This window comes from Aotus nancymaae, unplaced genomic scaffold (genome assembly GCF_030222135.1).
Source record: "Aotus nancymaae isolate 86718 unplaced genomic scaffold, 86718_ANA_hifiasm-v0.15.2.pri h1tg000020l, whole genome shotgun sequence".
Taxonomy (NCBI): domain Eukaryota; kingdom Metazoa; phylum Chordata; class Mammalia; order Primates; family Aotidae; genus Aotus; species Aotus nancymaae.
Window position 1 is genome coordinate 28,846,270 of NW_026988432.1, and position 17,841 is coordinate 28,864,110.

The window sequence follows — 17,841 nt, forward strand, 5'->3', positions numbered from 1 at the left end:
AGTAACATAGCCAGGACTAGAACCCAGGCCTCTGAACTCCCTCCCAGGCCTCTGTTATCCAGCATGCCACAACACAGACCAGACCATTGCCAAGCAAAAGCAGATTCCATGCAGAACACCATGATGCCCACCTTAGTAGATGGGAGGTTTAATTGTATTAAAAACTGTACCCTCGGCCGGGCACAGTGGCTCACGCTTGTAATCCCAGCACTTTGGGAGGCCAAGGCGGGTGGATTATGAGGTCAGGTGTTCAGACCAGCCTGGCCAATATGGTGAAACCCCTATCTCTCCTAAAAAAATTTTAAAAAATTAGCTGGGCATGGTGGCATGCACCTGCAGTCCCAGCTGCTGGGGAGGCTGAAGCAGGAGAATTGCTTGAATCCGGGAGGCGGGGCTTGCAGTGAGCCGAGATCACACCATTGCACTCCAGCCTAGGAGAGAGAACAAGACTCCATCTTGAAAAAATAATAAAAAAAAAAATTGTACCCCCACTCAATGGCTTGGAGTTTTTGCTATTATTTTAGAAAGAGGCTTAGTTTACTTTTTACAACTCCAGAGTGGCCACAGTGGGTTGTGTAGGTTGTACAGCTGTGCTCTGAACAGGGGAGTCTGGCTAAGGGACCCAGACAGGTTGAACTCATTGGGGTGCCACTCACTAAGCCCCACACTTAGGAATGGTGCTCTATCTGCCAGGGAAGAAGCACTTTTCCTGATGTTCCCAAAGACACTGTGTGGGAGTGGTAGCCTGGTATCACTTTGGAGTAAATCTGTTCCAAGCCTCTGAGTCTGGGTAGAGATAATATTTTTTGACAACTGGAAACCAAGGACTTACCCTGTAAATTAAGACTCTAACTAAAATAAAAGAAAGATATAAATACATCAAAAATAGCAAAATGGGCAGAGCATGAAAAGCAAATTTATAAAGGAAGCAACAGAAACAGATTATAAATTCCTGAAAAATCTTCACAGTGACTAGCCAAAGAAATATAAAGGAAACTTTGGTACAATTTTACATCTATCAATTTTAAGGCCGGGCATGGTGGCTTACGCCTGTAATCCCAGCACTTTGGGAGGCCAAGGTGGGCATATCACTTGAGATCAGGAGTTTGAGACCAGCCTGGCCAACTTGGTGAAATTCTGTCTCTACTAAAAATACAAAAATTAGCCAGGCATGGTGGTGCACACCTGTAATACCAACTACTCGGGAGGCTGAGACAGGAGACTCACTTGAAGCCAGTAGGCAGAGGTTGCGGTGAGCCAAGTTGGAGCTACTGCACTCTAGCCTGGATGACAGAGCAAGTCTCCATCTCAAAAAAAAAAAAAATGTCAAAAGTGTGGAAAGGAATGCTGATCTCCACTGCTGGAGAAACAAGTGTTTTCAGTCGGCTAATGGGAGTGAAAACATGTGAAACCTATCTTTTGCTGGGCAATTTGGCACAAGTATTTTAAAACTCATTAAATAAATATATGTAGACTCTAGAAATAACCAAAAATGCCTTTGACAACTCACTTACGAATATGTATCTAAGAAAAGTGAGGGCAGAGGCCATTCTCCTCACACACATCTGTAGCTCCTCCACCCCTGCCCTATCTGCAGGCCCCACCCTTCCAAGGAAAATCACAGAGAACACAAAGACACATGCATGGAACAACAGAAGTGATCTCTGTCCCCCAGTAAGTGCCTCTGTCCTTTCAGAACAACTGATGGCCTTCTGGGACAGTGGAGACCACCTTTGTGGTATAAACATTTGTCAAAATCCCTCAGGCTGTACACCTAAGGTTAATGCATTTTACTGTAGGTGAATTATGCTTCAGTAAAGTACCGATAATACTAAGATGGGACGAAACACTGATGGCTACAGGAAGCACAGTCTGTAAACAAAATGGCACAGAGCCGGGTTCCTGGCCTTGGGGATCGTCAGAGATGGAGGAGCTTGGAGAGAACGGGGTTCAGCATGGTGGGGAGACAGTCAGAGGAGGCCCGCACTGAGCATCACAAGAGCCAAACTCAGGTCTCCTCCCCAGCTCGGGATGGGCCTGGGCAAGTCACTGAACCTCTCTGGGCTTCTGTTTCCTTGTCTATAAATGGGTTAGATCTGTGGTATGCAACTGGAGAGCTTATGATCAATGCAGGTTCTTGGACTCTGTCCTAGCTGCTACATCACACACAATGTGAGTTTGGGGTACAGAAATCTGTGTTTTGTAAGATAAGCTCCTGGACGATGGCAATGTTTGGGGTCCAGGACCAGCATTTGGGAACTGTGGACGATGTGCTTATAAAGGTCCTGACCTCCAGTAGTAACCGTCCCTGGATTCTTGTGCAAAGAACATATGACTAAGAGGATGGTGTAAAGGAATAAGACAATCAGAGCTGGGTGACACAGAAAGGCTTCCTATCTTAGACTATCTCCAATCAGAAGCCTCAATCTAGACCATAAATCTCAAAAGGTGATCATATACAGTTGTGCAGCTTGGGTACTGCTCAAAGATATCCGTCCTAGAGAGCAAGTGAGGCCTGAGAGCCAGCTCATACCCTATTTGTTAAGCCCTGTGTCCTGATACAAGGCTACATCCAGCTGGGTGGGAAGAGGGGAGGCAGGTGCTGCTTGCTTCAAAATCCACCAAGATAAGAGATGCCTGTTTCCGATTCTCACAAAGGTGCAGTAAGGGTTGCAGAGGCCCTGTCTGAAAAAAGACAAGAACCATAAAAATGTTTCTGTTCTTTCTACAAAGCATGTGTTTTCAGCCCTGTCTCCCCAAACACAAGACAAGTAAGTGACTTAATATTCGAGGCACTTCCTCCCCTGCCTCTTTCCATCATTCCCCAACTTCATCCCAGGATCCTTGTCACCTGCTTTCCCCAGATGTGACATGTCTTCTGTCCATCCACGCTCGGGTCAGGGCCACCCGCCCAGCTTCCCTCGTCGTTGTTGGTGTCTCCTACAAGCCCTCGTGGTGGAATCAATCCTCCCTCTCTGCTCACGTACCCAGCGTGGAGGACACGGTCGTGAACGAGACAGGCATGACGCAGGCCCTTGCGGATCTGACAATCTTGGTAGAAGATGATTAAAACACTAATTACAGCAAAGCATGAGTGAGGAGAGTGTGTAGCAGGAGGGCACGCTGTCTGTTAATTACAAACCGAGATCGGTGCCCTCTAAAAATAGTCCGACTCCTTTCTCCGCCAAGCTCCAAATCTAAGAATAATGTGACCTGAACTCAAAGCTCTCCTGGGTTTGGTATCACTCTCATCTTCCTGATGCCTAAACACTTCACACTCTAAGAAAATTAAGATAACAGGGTGTTCATTAACATTTTCTGCGGCATCTAATTCCAGGAACTGTGAATTCCTTTCCCCAGGTCTGCCTCCTTGTCCTTCCCCAAGGATGCTTGCGGAGGCCTAAGGCTCTCAGGGACAAAGCACTGTTGGCCCCACCCAGCCAGGGCCAGGAGATCTCCCCAGGGCCAGGTCATATGGGGGTTGGGGCCATACCAGCTGGGGCTATTCTCAGGCCCCATCCAGTCCAATGGCCCAGCTGGCCCCCTAAAGGCCAGCAGTTCCCATCTGGGCACTCCCCCTCACCTTTCTCCCTCCCCTCCACCACAGAAGACATAGGGCAGAGAGGTGAGGCATGCCCTGGGCATACGGGATGTGCTGACCCTCGGCTGCCCATCTCTATATGGCATGGTGGAAGCGATTCTGCAGCGCTGGCCTGCTCTGCTGAGGAAGGGGAAAGAGGGCCCAAGAGAATGGGGTCTGGAGCCATGAGGCTGGGGTTTCAGTCCAGGCTCTGCCCCTCACCAGATGCGTCACTTCAGGCAATTGCTGAAGTCTCTATGCCTCAGTTTCCTTATCTGTAAGACAGGCCAACCCCGCAGGATGGTTCTAAGGACTAAACAAACTAGAGGCTGTCAAACGTGGATTAGCGCAGAGTGACAGCTCTAGCCCTGTTACTACCACCACCACCGCCAGTACCGCAAGCACTCTGCCACCTGGCACCACCCTAACCTCTGCCGGCAGGGAGGCCAGGAAGGTCACAGCCATCCCTGGGCCCATTCCTGAGGCAGGAGGGCATGACCCAGTGGCAGGGGAGGCGTCACTTGCATGAGGCCCCCAGAGAACCACACAGAATCAGCCCCATTCCCAGGTGCCTCCTTTACCCTCAGAAGCCCATAGTTAGGCCCTAAGGGGCCTTCTGTGGAAATGTCTCTCCCTCTCCCCTTCCTCTCTGTTCCCACGGATGTGTCTACGCCCTGCGTGGTCCACGACCTCCCTGCCCTGCCCCACGGAGGCCAGCTCCTCATGCCTCCTGCCCCCTGCCGCTTTGCTCAGCCTCTACTCTTGGGCCCAGGACCCTTCCTCTGATGCTGCCAGCTGTCTCGGTCAAGTCTTGTCATGCTTCCTCACTGGCCAGGGGTTGAATGCAGCACCACACACTCAGGGTGCCCGGCCTCCCACACCCCACCCCGCCTCCCACTTCCTGGAACCCACGGCCCCTCAGACAACAAATCACACAGGAGGTCCCTCAGGGAGAATACTGTGACATCCTCCCCCTCCAGCGAGGGTCCCTCTCCACCCAACTCCAAACCCACCACCCTTCAGGGTCTGCTCACCCTCCCCAGACAGAAGGTCTGCCCCGCTTTGCCCCATGAGACCTCCCCTTCCCCTGAAAGCCCCCAGCACTTATTTCCAATCTACTCCCTTTCCCCCTTCATCACACTTTTCCTTGTGGAGAGCTTTAACTCATTCCTGTCCCTCCCCGCCTTGCCATGACCAGAACTAACACCTCCCTGGTGCCAGGTGTATAACCGGGGCTTACTAAGGTCTTACGGGACGGATGCTCACACTAACTCTCCAGTCCTGTGCAGGCAACAGAAAGAAGGAAATGAGGTGGAGGGGGTCACTGGCCGCCTGTCCCCAGGGGCACACTGGACGGGGTGGTGGGGGAACCCTCTTCCCAGACATCTTTAACATCTTTACCCGCAGAGAAAGCGCTCGCGCTCCCCTAGCCCGGTGGCTCTTCCTCTCTCTCCCCTCAGAGGAAGCGCAGTGGTTAGAGCAGTGCCAGAAAGAGACTGCAGGGACACAGCAAGAAGAGGAGAACCTGCCAACCCAACTCAGGCATGGGCTGCGGGAAAAAAGAGGAACGGGGAAGAAAGCTCTTGGAACCCAGAGATAAGATGAGGGCAGAGTCAAAACACAGCCTGAAAACCTAAGAGGGTGGCAAGAATTATTTTTGAAAGTACAAGGAGCAAAGTCTAATTTTCGACACAGGACAGATAAGTTACACAATTCATGCTGAAATGTGGTAGTAGGTCTCAGGAATTTACAGAAAAAAAAAAAAAATCTAGCTCAGTCATCAGCCCCTGTATTTGTGAAAATGGTATTTGCTGTCTCACTTTCTCTCACTGTGAAATGGAAAATCTATAAAAAGGGATATTAGAGAGCTGATGCTGGAATGATGCCGAAGAAAGAATGTGTATAGCATTGTATTGCTAAGTGGAGAGAAGACGGCCCCAGGCAGTGGTGCAGACAGATATCATCTCTGGAAAGCAATACAGGAGAAAGTGGCTGTCAGCTGGCCGGGGCTGCGATACCTCCAGCCAGTGGATTAGTTGATATCCAACCCCCCTCTCCTGTGAACCCACATCCTGCCAGGCCTCCCAGGGGCCTGTCCTCCACTGAGGTTCAGATCAGAACTCTAATCCTTGAGGTGGGGAGTGGACATGGAGACCAGGCTGCAGGGCAGGGCAACCAAAATCCCAAGAAAGAATTCCTCGGGATGGATGAGGGGAGGAGCCCAGCACACTGGGACAGGCAGGACTGAGCACCCAGAAAGACAGCGGTCCAGTAAACATGGGAATGACAGTCCCAGTTACAGAGGGTCCTGAACGGTGGGCCACAGTCAAAAACCCCACTTTCTAAGTAGTAGTGTGGTGCTCCCACGAATGGCTCAGGGGACCCTACGGTGTCCAGGTTGAGCTCAACTTCAGGATGTGTAGAAAACAACTGATATAAGGTGTGATGGAAGTGAAAGTGCCAAGGATGTCACCACTGCAGGCGCGTGGTTGGCACAGGGTCCCTCAGAGTGAGAATGTCTCCGTAGCCTCCACCTCCATTCTTCAGTACTAGATTTTAATGAGCAGTATCTAGAGAGAGGTATCCTGGAATGCAGGAAGGGGCCCCGAGGCCACATTGTACCTCTGCTCTAACTCTTGTTCGCTGACTGGAGATGTGTCATTGACCTTCTGAGGAGACTCGCCCATTAAAAAGACTCCAGTGCCAATGACCCTCGCCAAGCACTCTACCAGTGACTGCAGCCACAGTAACTGTGGACTCTGGCTTTCTGGTAAATTGGCTCCTACTTGGATGGGTGGCTAACCTGAGCCTCTAACAACATGCAAACCTGTAGCAGAACTCTGACCAAGCCAGCAGACAGGGACCGAGCAACCAGCTCTCTTATTTCTCAGTAGATGAATGGGTGGACAGACTGACTGACTGATGGATGGATGGATGGATGGATGGATGGGTGGATGGATAGATGGATAAATGGATGGATGGATAGATAAATGGATGGATGGATGGATGGATGGATGGAGTACCACCTGAGTGGATCACTTGTCAGTCAGAGACATCATAGTTCCTTCATTTAATTATCTAACTAGTGAACATTTTTTGTATGAATGGATGAGGGTCTCCAAGAGAGTCATGCCTGGGAAAGTTTACATCTGATTTGGGAGTCACAAATACAGGCATGAAAAAATATACATATACACTCATGTGGGGATTTTTGGTCACATGGAGCTCCTCCTTCATACCCTTCTCCTGAAGCAGATGAATGCTCGCATCCAAAGAGGCTAATAAAGACACAAAGAGACCTGAGTACGCCGAGAGCCATCTGAGAAAGGGACCCTGGGAGTTAGGGCTAAGGTTCTGGGCTGGCAATGCAGGCCTTCCTAGAGCAGGAGGGATGCCTAGTACTTTGAAGCAGGCTAGCAGGTGTGGGGGGGGGGTAGGGGGTGATGGGGGGAGGAAAAGGAGAGAACTAAGTCACTTTTTAATAGGAAAGAGGCATGTAAGAAAAACAAAAGGCAATTCAATGGAAAAAAACGTTTTCAACAAATGGTGCTGAGACAATTGGGTATCTACATGTAAAAGAATAAAGCTGGCCAGGCATGGTGGCTCATGCCTGTCATCCCAGCACTTTGGGAAGGTGAGGCAGGCAGGTCACTTGAGGTCAGGGGTTTGAGACCAGCCTGGCCAACATGGAGAAACTCCATCTCTACTAAAAATACAAAAATTAGCTGGCCATGGTGTCATGCACTGTAGTCGCAGTTACTCAGGAGACTCAGGCAGGGAGAATCACTTGAATTCGGGAGAATCACTTGAACCTGGGAGGCGAAGGTTGCAGTGAGCAGTGAGCTGAGATCACACCACTGCACTCCAGCCTGGACTACAGAGCAAGACCTCATCTCAAATAATAATAATAAGCTATGAGTGTACCACTGCATTCCAGCCCGGGTGACAAAGTGAGACGCTGTCTCTAAAACAAAACAAAACAATGAAGCTGAGCCTCTAGCTCACAACATATTCAAAAATTAGCTCAAGTTGCACCATAGACCTAAATGTAAAAGCGTTTTACAACTATGAACCTCTTAGAAGAAACCATAAAAATAATTTGCTGTGACCTTGGAATAGGCAACAATTTCTTAGATATGACACCAAAAGCACATCAGTGAAAGAGTAAGTAAGTAAAGGAGGTAAATTGCACTTCACCAAAACTAAAAATATTTATGCTTCAAAGTAAATCATCAAGTGAAAAGACAATCCATGGAATGGGAGAAAATATTTGCAAATCTGATGAGGGTCTAGTATTCAGAGTATATAAAAAACTCCTACAGCTCAACAATAAAAAGACAAATAACTGAACTAAAAGTTGGGCAAACAATTTGATAGACATTTTTCCAAAGATGAACGCTTGGATGAACATCTAAACCTGAACTTTTAACACTAAAAAGCGCATGAAAAGATGTTCAATGTCATTAGTCATCAGGGAAACGCAAATTAAAACCACAAGGAGATACCACTTCACACCCGCTAGGATGACTATAACCAAAAAGACATAATAATAAGTGCTGGTGAGGATGCAGAGAAACGGGAACCCTCAAGCATTGCTGATGGGATTGTAAAGTGGTGCAGCCATTTTGAAATACAATCTGGCAGTTCTTCAAAAGGTTAAGTATAGAGTCACTATACAACCCAGCAATTCCACTCCTAGGTATATACCCAAGAGAATTAGAAACATACATCCACACAAAAACCTGTACTTGCACATTCAGAGCAGCATTATTCATAAGAGCCAACATATGGAAACAACCCCCAAAGCTCCATCCGTTGATAAAGGAATAAATGAAATGTAGAATAACCACCTAATGGAACATTATTCAGCAATAAAAAAATGAAGGGCTGATACATACCAGAACATGGATGAACCTTGAAACTATTATGCTAAGTGAAAGAAGCCAGTTACAAAAGAGCACATATTGTATAACTCCATGTATATAAAATGTCCAGAATAGACAAATCTATAGAGAAAGTGCATACGTGGTTGCCTAGGGTTGAGGAAGCTGGGGAAAACGAGTTATGCTGATGGATAACGGGAGGTGAGGGAATGTCCTGGGGATAGATAGTGGTGAGGGTTGCACAACATCGTGAATATATTAAAAACCATCCACTTTAGGCCGGACATGGTGGCTCATGCCTGTAATCCCAGCACTTTGGGAGGCCCAAATGGCCAGATCACTTGAGCCCAGGAGTTCAAGGCCAGACTGGGCAACATGGTGAAACCCTGTCTCTACAAAAACTACAAAGGAGTTAGCCAGGTGTGGTGGTGTGTGCCTGTGCTACCAGCTACTCATGAGGCTGAGGCAGGAGGATTGTTTCATCCCAGAAGGTCGAGGCTGCAGTGAGCCATGATGATGCCACTGTACTCTGGCCTGGGCCACAAAGTGAGACTCTCTCAAAATAAAAACAAACCAATAAGTGAAAGAAACAAGAGAACAAGAAAACCCACTTCAAAAGGGCGAATGTTATGTTACATGAATTTTTTTTATCTCAAAAAAGAAAGCTTTTCTCTAAAAAAGGTACTAGAGAAAGAACTGGAGATGAGGGCCACGCAGGGGCTGTGGCACTATCCTTCAGTGTCCTGGCCAAAGACGAACAAAACGTGGCAGAAGGGAAGTCCAGGTGTGAGAGAAGCCAGGAAGGAACAGCGCATCTCAGCAGCGGGACCCTACACGCCATCGCTGCGTTAAATCTCTTAGAGTGAAAGAATAGGGCCAACAACAAAAACATTTTCTTCCGGACACGGCTTTTGACACCATCTGCCTTAAAAACCTAAATACCATTGCTACCACCTGGTCCCAAGGCAGAAACACAGGTTAGATTCCAACCTAACCTGTGTCAGATGCCCTGCTTCAGGCGACAAGGCAGCATCTGTCTAGAGCCACAGCTTCTGTTTGTGATGTTCTCCTCAGGTCTCTGGCCTCAAGCCCTGGCTCCCCCAGGCCAGCCTGTAAAGCTGAGTCAGTATCACACCCTGACACCAGGGCTCTGGGCAGACCCTGTCCCCACAGATCATCCCAAGGGAACGGAGGTCACCATGTGCAATATCAAGTGCTCTCGTAGGACATATTCCACATAAGCAGCTCTCAAAGTTTTAAGAATAATTAACAATTTCACCCTTCTAGAATGTTCTCTTCTCAGTGCAGAAACCCAGAAAGCAAACCAAAACCACACGAAAGACAAGTCCTGAAGCGTCAAAACAAGTTAACGGAGTAGAATAGGGAATTCCGTCTAAATAGGAGAATTTTAAAGGTGCATTTGGGCAGACCAAACTCCCCCTGCGTCCTTTTGTTCTCCGCTTTCTTTGTGTCACACTCAAATCCTGTACTCAGGGCACCATGGAACCTTGTTTCATTTGGTTTTACGGAGAGACTCAGTGTCAGCGATTAAACAGTTACGCCCGGCTGGCACAGCAAATCTGGGAAAAGAACCTCCGTTCAGAGGTGGCTTCTCTCAGCTTATTTCTCCTGTTTGTGTTGGCTGAAGTCGAGAACCGCATAGAAAGAGGACTCTCAACGTGAACAGAGTGGCAATTGGGACCCAGGGTGAGGGCAGCGCCTAGATGGGCAGACGGCAAGGTCCTCAGATGAACCAAAAGGCCATTTCAAGAAAGGACTTTCCTGGTACCAGTGCCCTACCTCCCTTTCCCAGCTACCACAAATGCTTCTATCTCTTCGGCTTTGCAGTGGCAACGGCCAGGCCAGAGGAGAGGGGACCACATCATGCGACATTTGAGTGTTCCTCCCTTGGGTCAGCAGCTGGCCTGGGCAAAGTCCGAAAGGCCACACATTTGATATTCCAAAGGTCAACCCCGCCCCAGGCAGCCTTGGTGCAAGTAACCACATCCCCCCAAAACACAGGCCCGCTCCTCGGCACCTCTCAGGCCAGGGCAAGGGGGCATGCCTGGGTGCACTGTGCGCAGGCGCTGCCACCGTCTGAGGTCCGGGAGGGACAATCCACAAGCCCTCATTGTTCTTCAGCAGCTCTCTGAGGCCGATTGTTCCACACTGCACGCTTCTGCAGCGCAGGCCCTGCCTGGCATGTGTGGGTCTCCACAAATGTTTGTGGTTGGCTCCCCAGGGGGAAAAGCAAGAGCTGGAGTCAGCAAAGCACTCTCATTGACTAAGCCTTCCTCCACGAAAAAGCCCTTACTCCACCAGTTTACCTTGGAGAGAGAAGGCTGCACAGAGTGGCCGCTGTTCTGTGTTTACTGTGGATAACTAGGGCGTGGGGCTGCGGCCACAGCCCAGCACACGCATGTATGTGCACAAAGCAGCCTTCATCAAAACGCATGCCAGGCCGGGAGCCTTTAAGATGGCCCTGGTATGAGCCTGAGGGCAGAGACCCTCCCAGGAGAGCAGAGCTGCATCTCCACAGACCTTCCTTCCATCCCCCCTTGAGGGGAGGGAGCCTCCCGGCGGGGGCGCATGGGTAAATGAAGCCTGCACTGGGGGTCGAAGGGTTGGAGGTCCTCACACACACCTCCTCTGTTCCACTCACAGGGCACTGCTGCAATCCTACTGTGCCAGCTTTAAACCCCCGGAAGCAAAAGAAAAGCGAAAATTAATCTAATTAAAGTCGACAGTGTTCATAGTAAGGAAAATTCTGGTATTTTGCCAAGAGTCTCTGTCCCCGGCAAGCTTTGTGGGAAAAGGGCATGGGGTCTGCAGCCCAGTGGGTCAAAGCTGGAGTTCTGGCTCTGTCACTCAGCCGTGTCGCCATTGGACAGCTGTTGCGGGGTGGGCAAAGCATCATCTGCCTTACAGAACCATTTTGAAGGTACATGAGAAAAGATGTAAAAGGTATAAAGTCCCTGGTGAATTTTTTTATTTGTACTCACCTTTAATAATGATATGCTATCAAAAACCTTAGCATACCATCTGTCATTCTCAAGGGAAGACTGCTTTTGCATGGTGTCTGGCTGTGTAAACTACTGATAAAAGAACACAGTATTCAGCCATGCCTGCTCCTGGTGAATTTTAAACCCTCAACAAAAGTGGCTGGACTCAAGCCCTACCTGCTGACCTGACAGTGGCCTCCTTGGCCACTTCAAGAGGAGGAGCCAGGACCTTTTCCCTGCACCCTGGATCCTGTTCCCTGGAGTCCTGGCAGAGGCGGGACTACCTATGGCTGGAAGTGGGAGTTCCAAGGAGCAAAGTTCCAAAAACCTGGCCATACCCAGCTCCCAACACCTGTCATCACTAGTTACTCTATTTCATTGGGCCCTCCAAGCAGCCCCCTGAGGTAGGCATGTGACTGGCCAGTATTTCTGTTCTCCCCATTTTAAAGATTCAGAGAGGGAGTGAGCCTTGGGCCAGGTCACACAGGAAGTCACCTACCTCAAGAGCTGGGTCTCTGACAGTCCAGGCCTGTGTCTAGTGAAAAAGCAAACACTGATCGAGTAATCCACATTTCACACCACACTCCTAGGGGATGAGACAGTCGCCACACTTCCCAGTGTGTGGCTGGATGCTCAGAAACATAGCGCAAGTGACATGATGCCCACTCCAGGCATAGAACCTTTTGCTTTTCTGTTCTGAGGGAAGTCAGTCACCGTGCAATAAAGCTAACAACTCTGAACCCACCGTGTTAAAAGGAGACCCAAGCTCACCACAAACAGACACCCTGCAGAGAAGAAGGGAGGGTCCCAAGCGGCCCTGGGCTGACCCACAAGGAACAGAGATGCCCTGACCTTTCCCCAGCCCAGCCTCCACCTCCCAAACTCCCACCCAAAATGCAGACCTGCAAGCAAATAATAAAAAGATGGTTGTTTTAAGACACTAATTTTGTTTCCTTTTTTAATGCAATATTATGCAGTATTTTTTATGCACAGGATAATACAGGCTATGGAGAAAAATAAAACAGAGAAGGCAGAGAACTGGGGGAGAGAAAGCAAATTTAAACAGGGTACTCAGGGAATTATTTAAGCCCATTCACCCCAATGCCACTTGGAAAGAAAAATAAATTTATCCCTGAACAGGTGCAACTCCAGGCATTTGTCTGAACTGAAGAGTTGCAGGAACAGAGCCCCTCCCTCTTCAGAGTGACAGCAGGAAGCCGCACTGGCAGGAAGGAGGAGGAAGACAGTTTCAGGGAAGAAGAGGTGAAGGGAGGTCTCGATGAGAGGAGGTGAGAGCTGGTGCGCTGACCGCAAATCAGACCTGAGGGCGCCCGATGACACCAGACTCTACTCCCTGGAAGGTGATCTGTATGGCCAAGCCCTGCTGGGGATGCCACCCCCTTCCCCTGGGTAATGACACCAGCCACCAGGGGTGTCAGAGGGCCCAGGACATCACCCGACACAGAGGCATCCAGAAGCATGGCGAGCGGGGTGTCCTCAACACTTGTGCATTCACAGGGCAGCATGCTGCCTTCCCATCCCGCACGGTGAAGGCACGCTGCGAATGGCCTGGGTGGGTGGCTGGATATGGATGGCCCTTGCCTGCTGACCTGACCTAACCACACCCTTTCTCAAGCCCCACCCTGTAGCCATGTGTCAACCTGGAGTTTCTGTCACAGAAACCTGCCTTCATTAACTCCCCATCATCTAATTAGGGGGACTCTAAAGTGGGGTGCCTGAGATATCACTGGGTCATAGAAAGAAAATACTAGCATGCTTACTTTTTGTATCTCATCTTGTTAAATTTCTTGGTTGGTATGTTTTTAAAATGTATATACTATACATTAGTGCAACACTACACACGCATAAAAAAATAAATAAATAGACAATGAGCCAAGTGCACACATTTGTCTTCTCCTGCCAAGTAAGCCATTTTGAAGCCCCCTGGCCTGGGTCACATGGAGGACACAGGGCCAGGCAGGTGACTGGAATAAATGGGGAGGGGAGGTCATGCCTACCAGGCTCTGCATGCAATGTTTTAAAGCTGCTCTCACCCCAGCAGGTCCGTGGGCGGGGCCAGACCTGGCTGGAGGCTGCCCTTTTGTGACTTTAGGCCCTGAAATGAAGCCCAAATGCCACTTAGTGCAGTCCAGGGCAGTCTTCCTGACCCAGACACAAGGGTTCTTGCCCTTAAAGACTGTATCAGTCACATGCTGGCTGCCTCTGAGAAGATGGCTCACTTCTTGCACTGGCCTTTGCACAGCCAGGTCTCCCAGCTGAAAATGCCAATCACCTCTTTTTGCTTTTTAAGGCAGGGTCTTGCTCTGTTGTCCAGTCTGGAGTACAGTGGCATGATCCTGGCTCACTGCAACCTCAACCTCCTGGGCTCAACTGATCCTCCCACCTCAGTCTCCTGAGTAACTAGGACTACAGGCACACACTAATGGTAATGGCCTGGCTAAGTTTTGCATTTTTTGAAGAGTTGGGGTTTCTGCATGTTGCCCAAGCTGGTCTTGAACTCCTGGGCTCAAGCAATCCACCTGCCTCAGCCTCCCAAGTGCTGGGATTACAAGCATGAGCCGCTGCATCCGGCTTCCAATCACTCTTCTTTATCTACCTCATCAACACCTCTTCTTCTGGGCCAGCTCAGATTTCTCCTCCAGGATGACACATACCCTGCATATGAAGCAGCATTAACTCCCATGGGGTTTAGATATGAATGTTGTACTCGACTAACCCAGGCTAGATCCTGCTTCTAGCACCTACTAGCTGTGCAATCTTGGACAAGTTAATTTACCTCTCTGAGCCTCAGTTTCCTCAGTTATAAAATGAGAGGACTCATCTTGACCTCCAGTAGCCACACAGGTGACCCAGGCTCCTCTCCTCTGCATTCCCATGGTCTTTTTACCCTCATCCTTCTTGGCTCTGTGATTAATTCTATGTGTTGACTTGGTGAGGCAATGGTGCCCAGCTGCTTGGTCAAACGCTCATCTAGATGTTGCTTTGAAGGCATTTTTCAGATGTGATTAACATTTATAATCAATTGATTTTAAGGAAAGCAGAGTAGCATCTGTAATGTTGGTGGGCCTCCTCCAATCAGTTGAAGGCCACACGAGCAAAGACTGAGGTTTCAAGAAGAAGAAGGAGGAAGGAAGAAAGAGGGAGGAGGGGCCTTTAATTCCAGCTCTTTGGGAGTCCAAGGTGGGTAGATCACGAGGTCAAGAGTTCGAGACTGGCCTGGCCAACATAGTGAAACCCTGTCTCTCCTAAAAATACAAAAATTAGCAGGGCATGGTGGTGCGTGCCTGTAGTCCCAGCTACTTGGGAGGCTAGGGCAGGATAATCGCTTGGATCTGGGAGATAGAGGTTATGGTGAGCCCAGATCGTGCCACTGTACTCCAGTCTGGGCTACAGGGCAGTCTGGGGGAGAAAAAAAGAAGAAAGGAGGAGGAAAAGGAGAAGAAGAAGAAAGAAATAATTCTGGCTTAAGACTACAACATCAAAATTCTGCCTGAGTTTCTAGTCTGCTGCCTTGCAGATTTTGGATTCAAGACTGCAGTATCAACTTTTACTTGAATTTCCAGGCTGCCAGCCTGCCCTACAGATCTCAGACTTGCCAGCTCCCACAATCACATGAGCCAATTTCTCCAAGTCTCTTTCGTCTCTCTCTTATGGTTCTGTTTCTCTGGAGATCCTGACTAATTCAGGCTCTCTGAGGCCAGGAGCCAAGAGTGATTTGCCTTTGACCACACAATAAACGGTGTCCAAACAAAAGACTGGAAGCCACCCAAACATCCAGAAATAGGGGATGGGTGAATAAAGTATGGTATAGCCGTACTATAGAATATTATATTCCTGGAAAAAAAGAAAGAGGATCACTATATGCTGGTATGGAGAACACTGGCAGAATATCCTCTTAGATGAAAAAAGCAAGGTACAAAATAGCTTTTCAGAATGGCAGCTTTGATGTCAGAAAGGAGAAATAAGAATATATTCCTCATCATGCATGAACAAACACTGAAAGAAGAAACAAAATATTATTAAAAGTGCTACCTATTGGGGTTATGTTTTTTAAAAAACAGTTATCTGTTACTAATATATACTGAATTATTTCTGAGTAAAATAATAAGATGTCAGCAGTTTTCTTCAGATTATCCATGGGCAGGGAGAGGGCAGCAGAAAAGTATCAAGCTTGGCTGTGAGGCAGCAACCGAGCAAGCTGAGTGATGGATACTCAATGGTTCATTAAACCAGCCTGTCTACTTTTACAGCTGTTGGAATTTTTCAATAACTAAATGTTTTTGTTTTTGTTTAAAAAAAAAAAACACCCCGCCAGGTGCGGTGGCTCATGCCTGTAATCCCAGCACTTTTTGAGGCTGAGGCAGACAGAGTATGAGGTCAGGAGTTCGAGACCAGCCTGGCCAACATGGTGAAACCCCGTCTCTACTAAAAATACAAAAATTAGCCAGGCGTGGTGGCACATGCCTGTAGTCCCAGCTACTTGGGAGGCTGAGGCAGAAGAATCGCTTGAACCCAGGAGGTGGAGGTTGCAGTGAGCCAAGATTGTGCCACTGCACTCCAGCCTGGGCAAGAGAGTAAGATTCCATCTCGAAGAAAAAAAAACCCAAAAACCCAAACTGTTACCTTCAGGAGGGCATAAGGCAAGATGGAAGGAAGGGGGTAGTGGGGACAGGGTAGAAACAATACTTCCACACTTTGCAGATCGTACCTTTAATTATTAAAGTGAAATCCATATAACATGAAATTAACTACTTTAGGCATTTTAAACTGTATGATCCACTGGCATTTAGTCCATTCACATTGTTGTGCAGCTGCCACCTCTATCTAGCTCCAGAACACTTTTATCACACAGAAAGAAAACCCTGGGACAAGGTCTGTTTCCCTCATCTCCACACGTGTGGCCTTCTCACTCTGGTCACCGCTCCACTCTCCAGCCCCATCCCTCACCTCCCTCTACCCTCCTAAAGTCTGGGTCCCTATAACCTGAGTCACCCCTACCCCCTGCACTCTCTCACCCCCAGGCCTCTGCATGTAACGTTCCTTCTGCCTCAAGCACTCCTCTCCCACCTCTTGGCCACAGTAAGTCCCCTGTGACTTTTGATTTTGTTCTCAACTCAATCAACACTTCCCCAAGAAACCTGTCCTGATTCCCCAGGCTGGCCAGGCACCACTGCTCCCCAAACTCCTCCAGGGACTCCCCAGCCTCCAGTGATTCTCTTTTCCTGGCAGCCTCAGTGTGTGTGTGTATGTCTGTCTCCTCTGCTAGCCTGTACATCTCTCCAGGGCAGGGACTAAGTCTTCCATGCTGGAAGGCTCTCTCTGGCCAGAGGGACTGTTAGTGCCCTCAATATACAGCACAGTTCCTGACATGCAGCAGGTTCTTCATAAGTATGGATGATAGAAGGCCAGGACTCAGAATGTTACACCCAAACAGCAACTGGCTTTATTAAAGCCCTGTTTTCTCAGTCCCAGATGACAAGAGTTCTTCCTCCCAATCACTGTTCGCTTTTACCCTCTGAGAATCATGATCCGCTTCTCTGCAAATGGACCAGCCTCATGTGTGCCTTCGTGGTTATACACATTCTCCCCATTCAGCCTCTCCACAGCCCTGGGGGTGAGTATTGTCTACCTAGTCTTGCAAGGGGTTTGGATCTCTGCTCTTCCACTCACAGGGAGGACTGGAAGTAAATCAATCAATGTGGCCACGTGTTTGCAGCTCTGGTGAGGGAAGTAAAATGTTTGCAGGTTGAAATTGCTAACAGGAAGCTTGGACAAAAGTTACTATTCATTTGTCTATGTCTGCCTGTCCCTCACTGAGGAGACCAATGTCACTGACCCTAGAAACAGAGGTAAATAAGGACAAGGTTAGATTGCTGCTGGAATACATTGAAGCCAATGCTATGTCCTAGGATGGCAGGAGGGGCATGCCAGCCCCAAGCAGGGGGCCAGGGGCTGGTGCTGACACCCCCAAGACTGGTCTCATCCCTGTGCACACTGACCTAGAGCAAAGGTGCTGGGAACCAAGTTGAAGTGCCTCAGCTGCTTTAACCATCAACCTCTGTGAACCGAACCGGTCTTTGGAGGAGGAGCATTTAGCAAAATTTTAATTACAAGTTATCTCTCCTGCTTTTAATGGCTAGGCTCTGCAAATGTAGTACTTTAATCACATGGTATTAAATCAAATCACTTTTCAAGTATACTGGTGAGGCTAGGTATTTAAAGGAACCCTGTTATGAAATCTTTTTATAAAGCAAGTTAATTGAAATTTTTTGAAATCCAAGGTTTTGGTTTTTTTTATTTTCATTTATGAATTTCTTGAAGTAAATCTAATCTAAGTTTGCTGGGCACACCAAAT

The 17,841-nt window shown here is 48.5% G+C and overlaps 1 protein-coding gene and 1 non-coding gene across 5 annotated transcripts in view; both read right to left on the bottom strand.

Annotated features, from left to right (window-relative positions):
• Nucleotides 1–17,841, bottom strand: part of CTIF (cap binding complex dependent translation initiation factor) — a 328,449-nt gene that overhangs the window by 279,175 nt on the left and 31,433 nt on the right. The gene's annotated exons all lie outside the window — the stretch shown is intronic.
• On the bottom strand, nt 11,454–11,588 carry LOC135276147 (small nucleolar RNA SNORA15). The gene has a single exon (XR_010343711.1). It is a non-coding gene; the product is annotated as a small nucleolar RNA SNORA15 (small nucleolar RNA).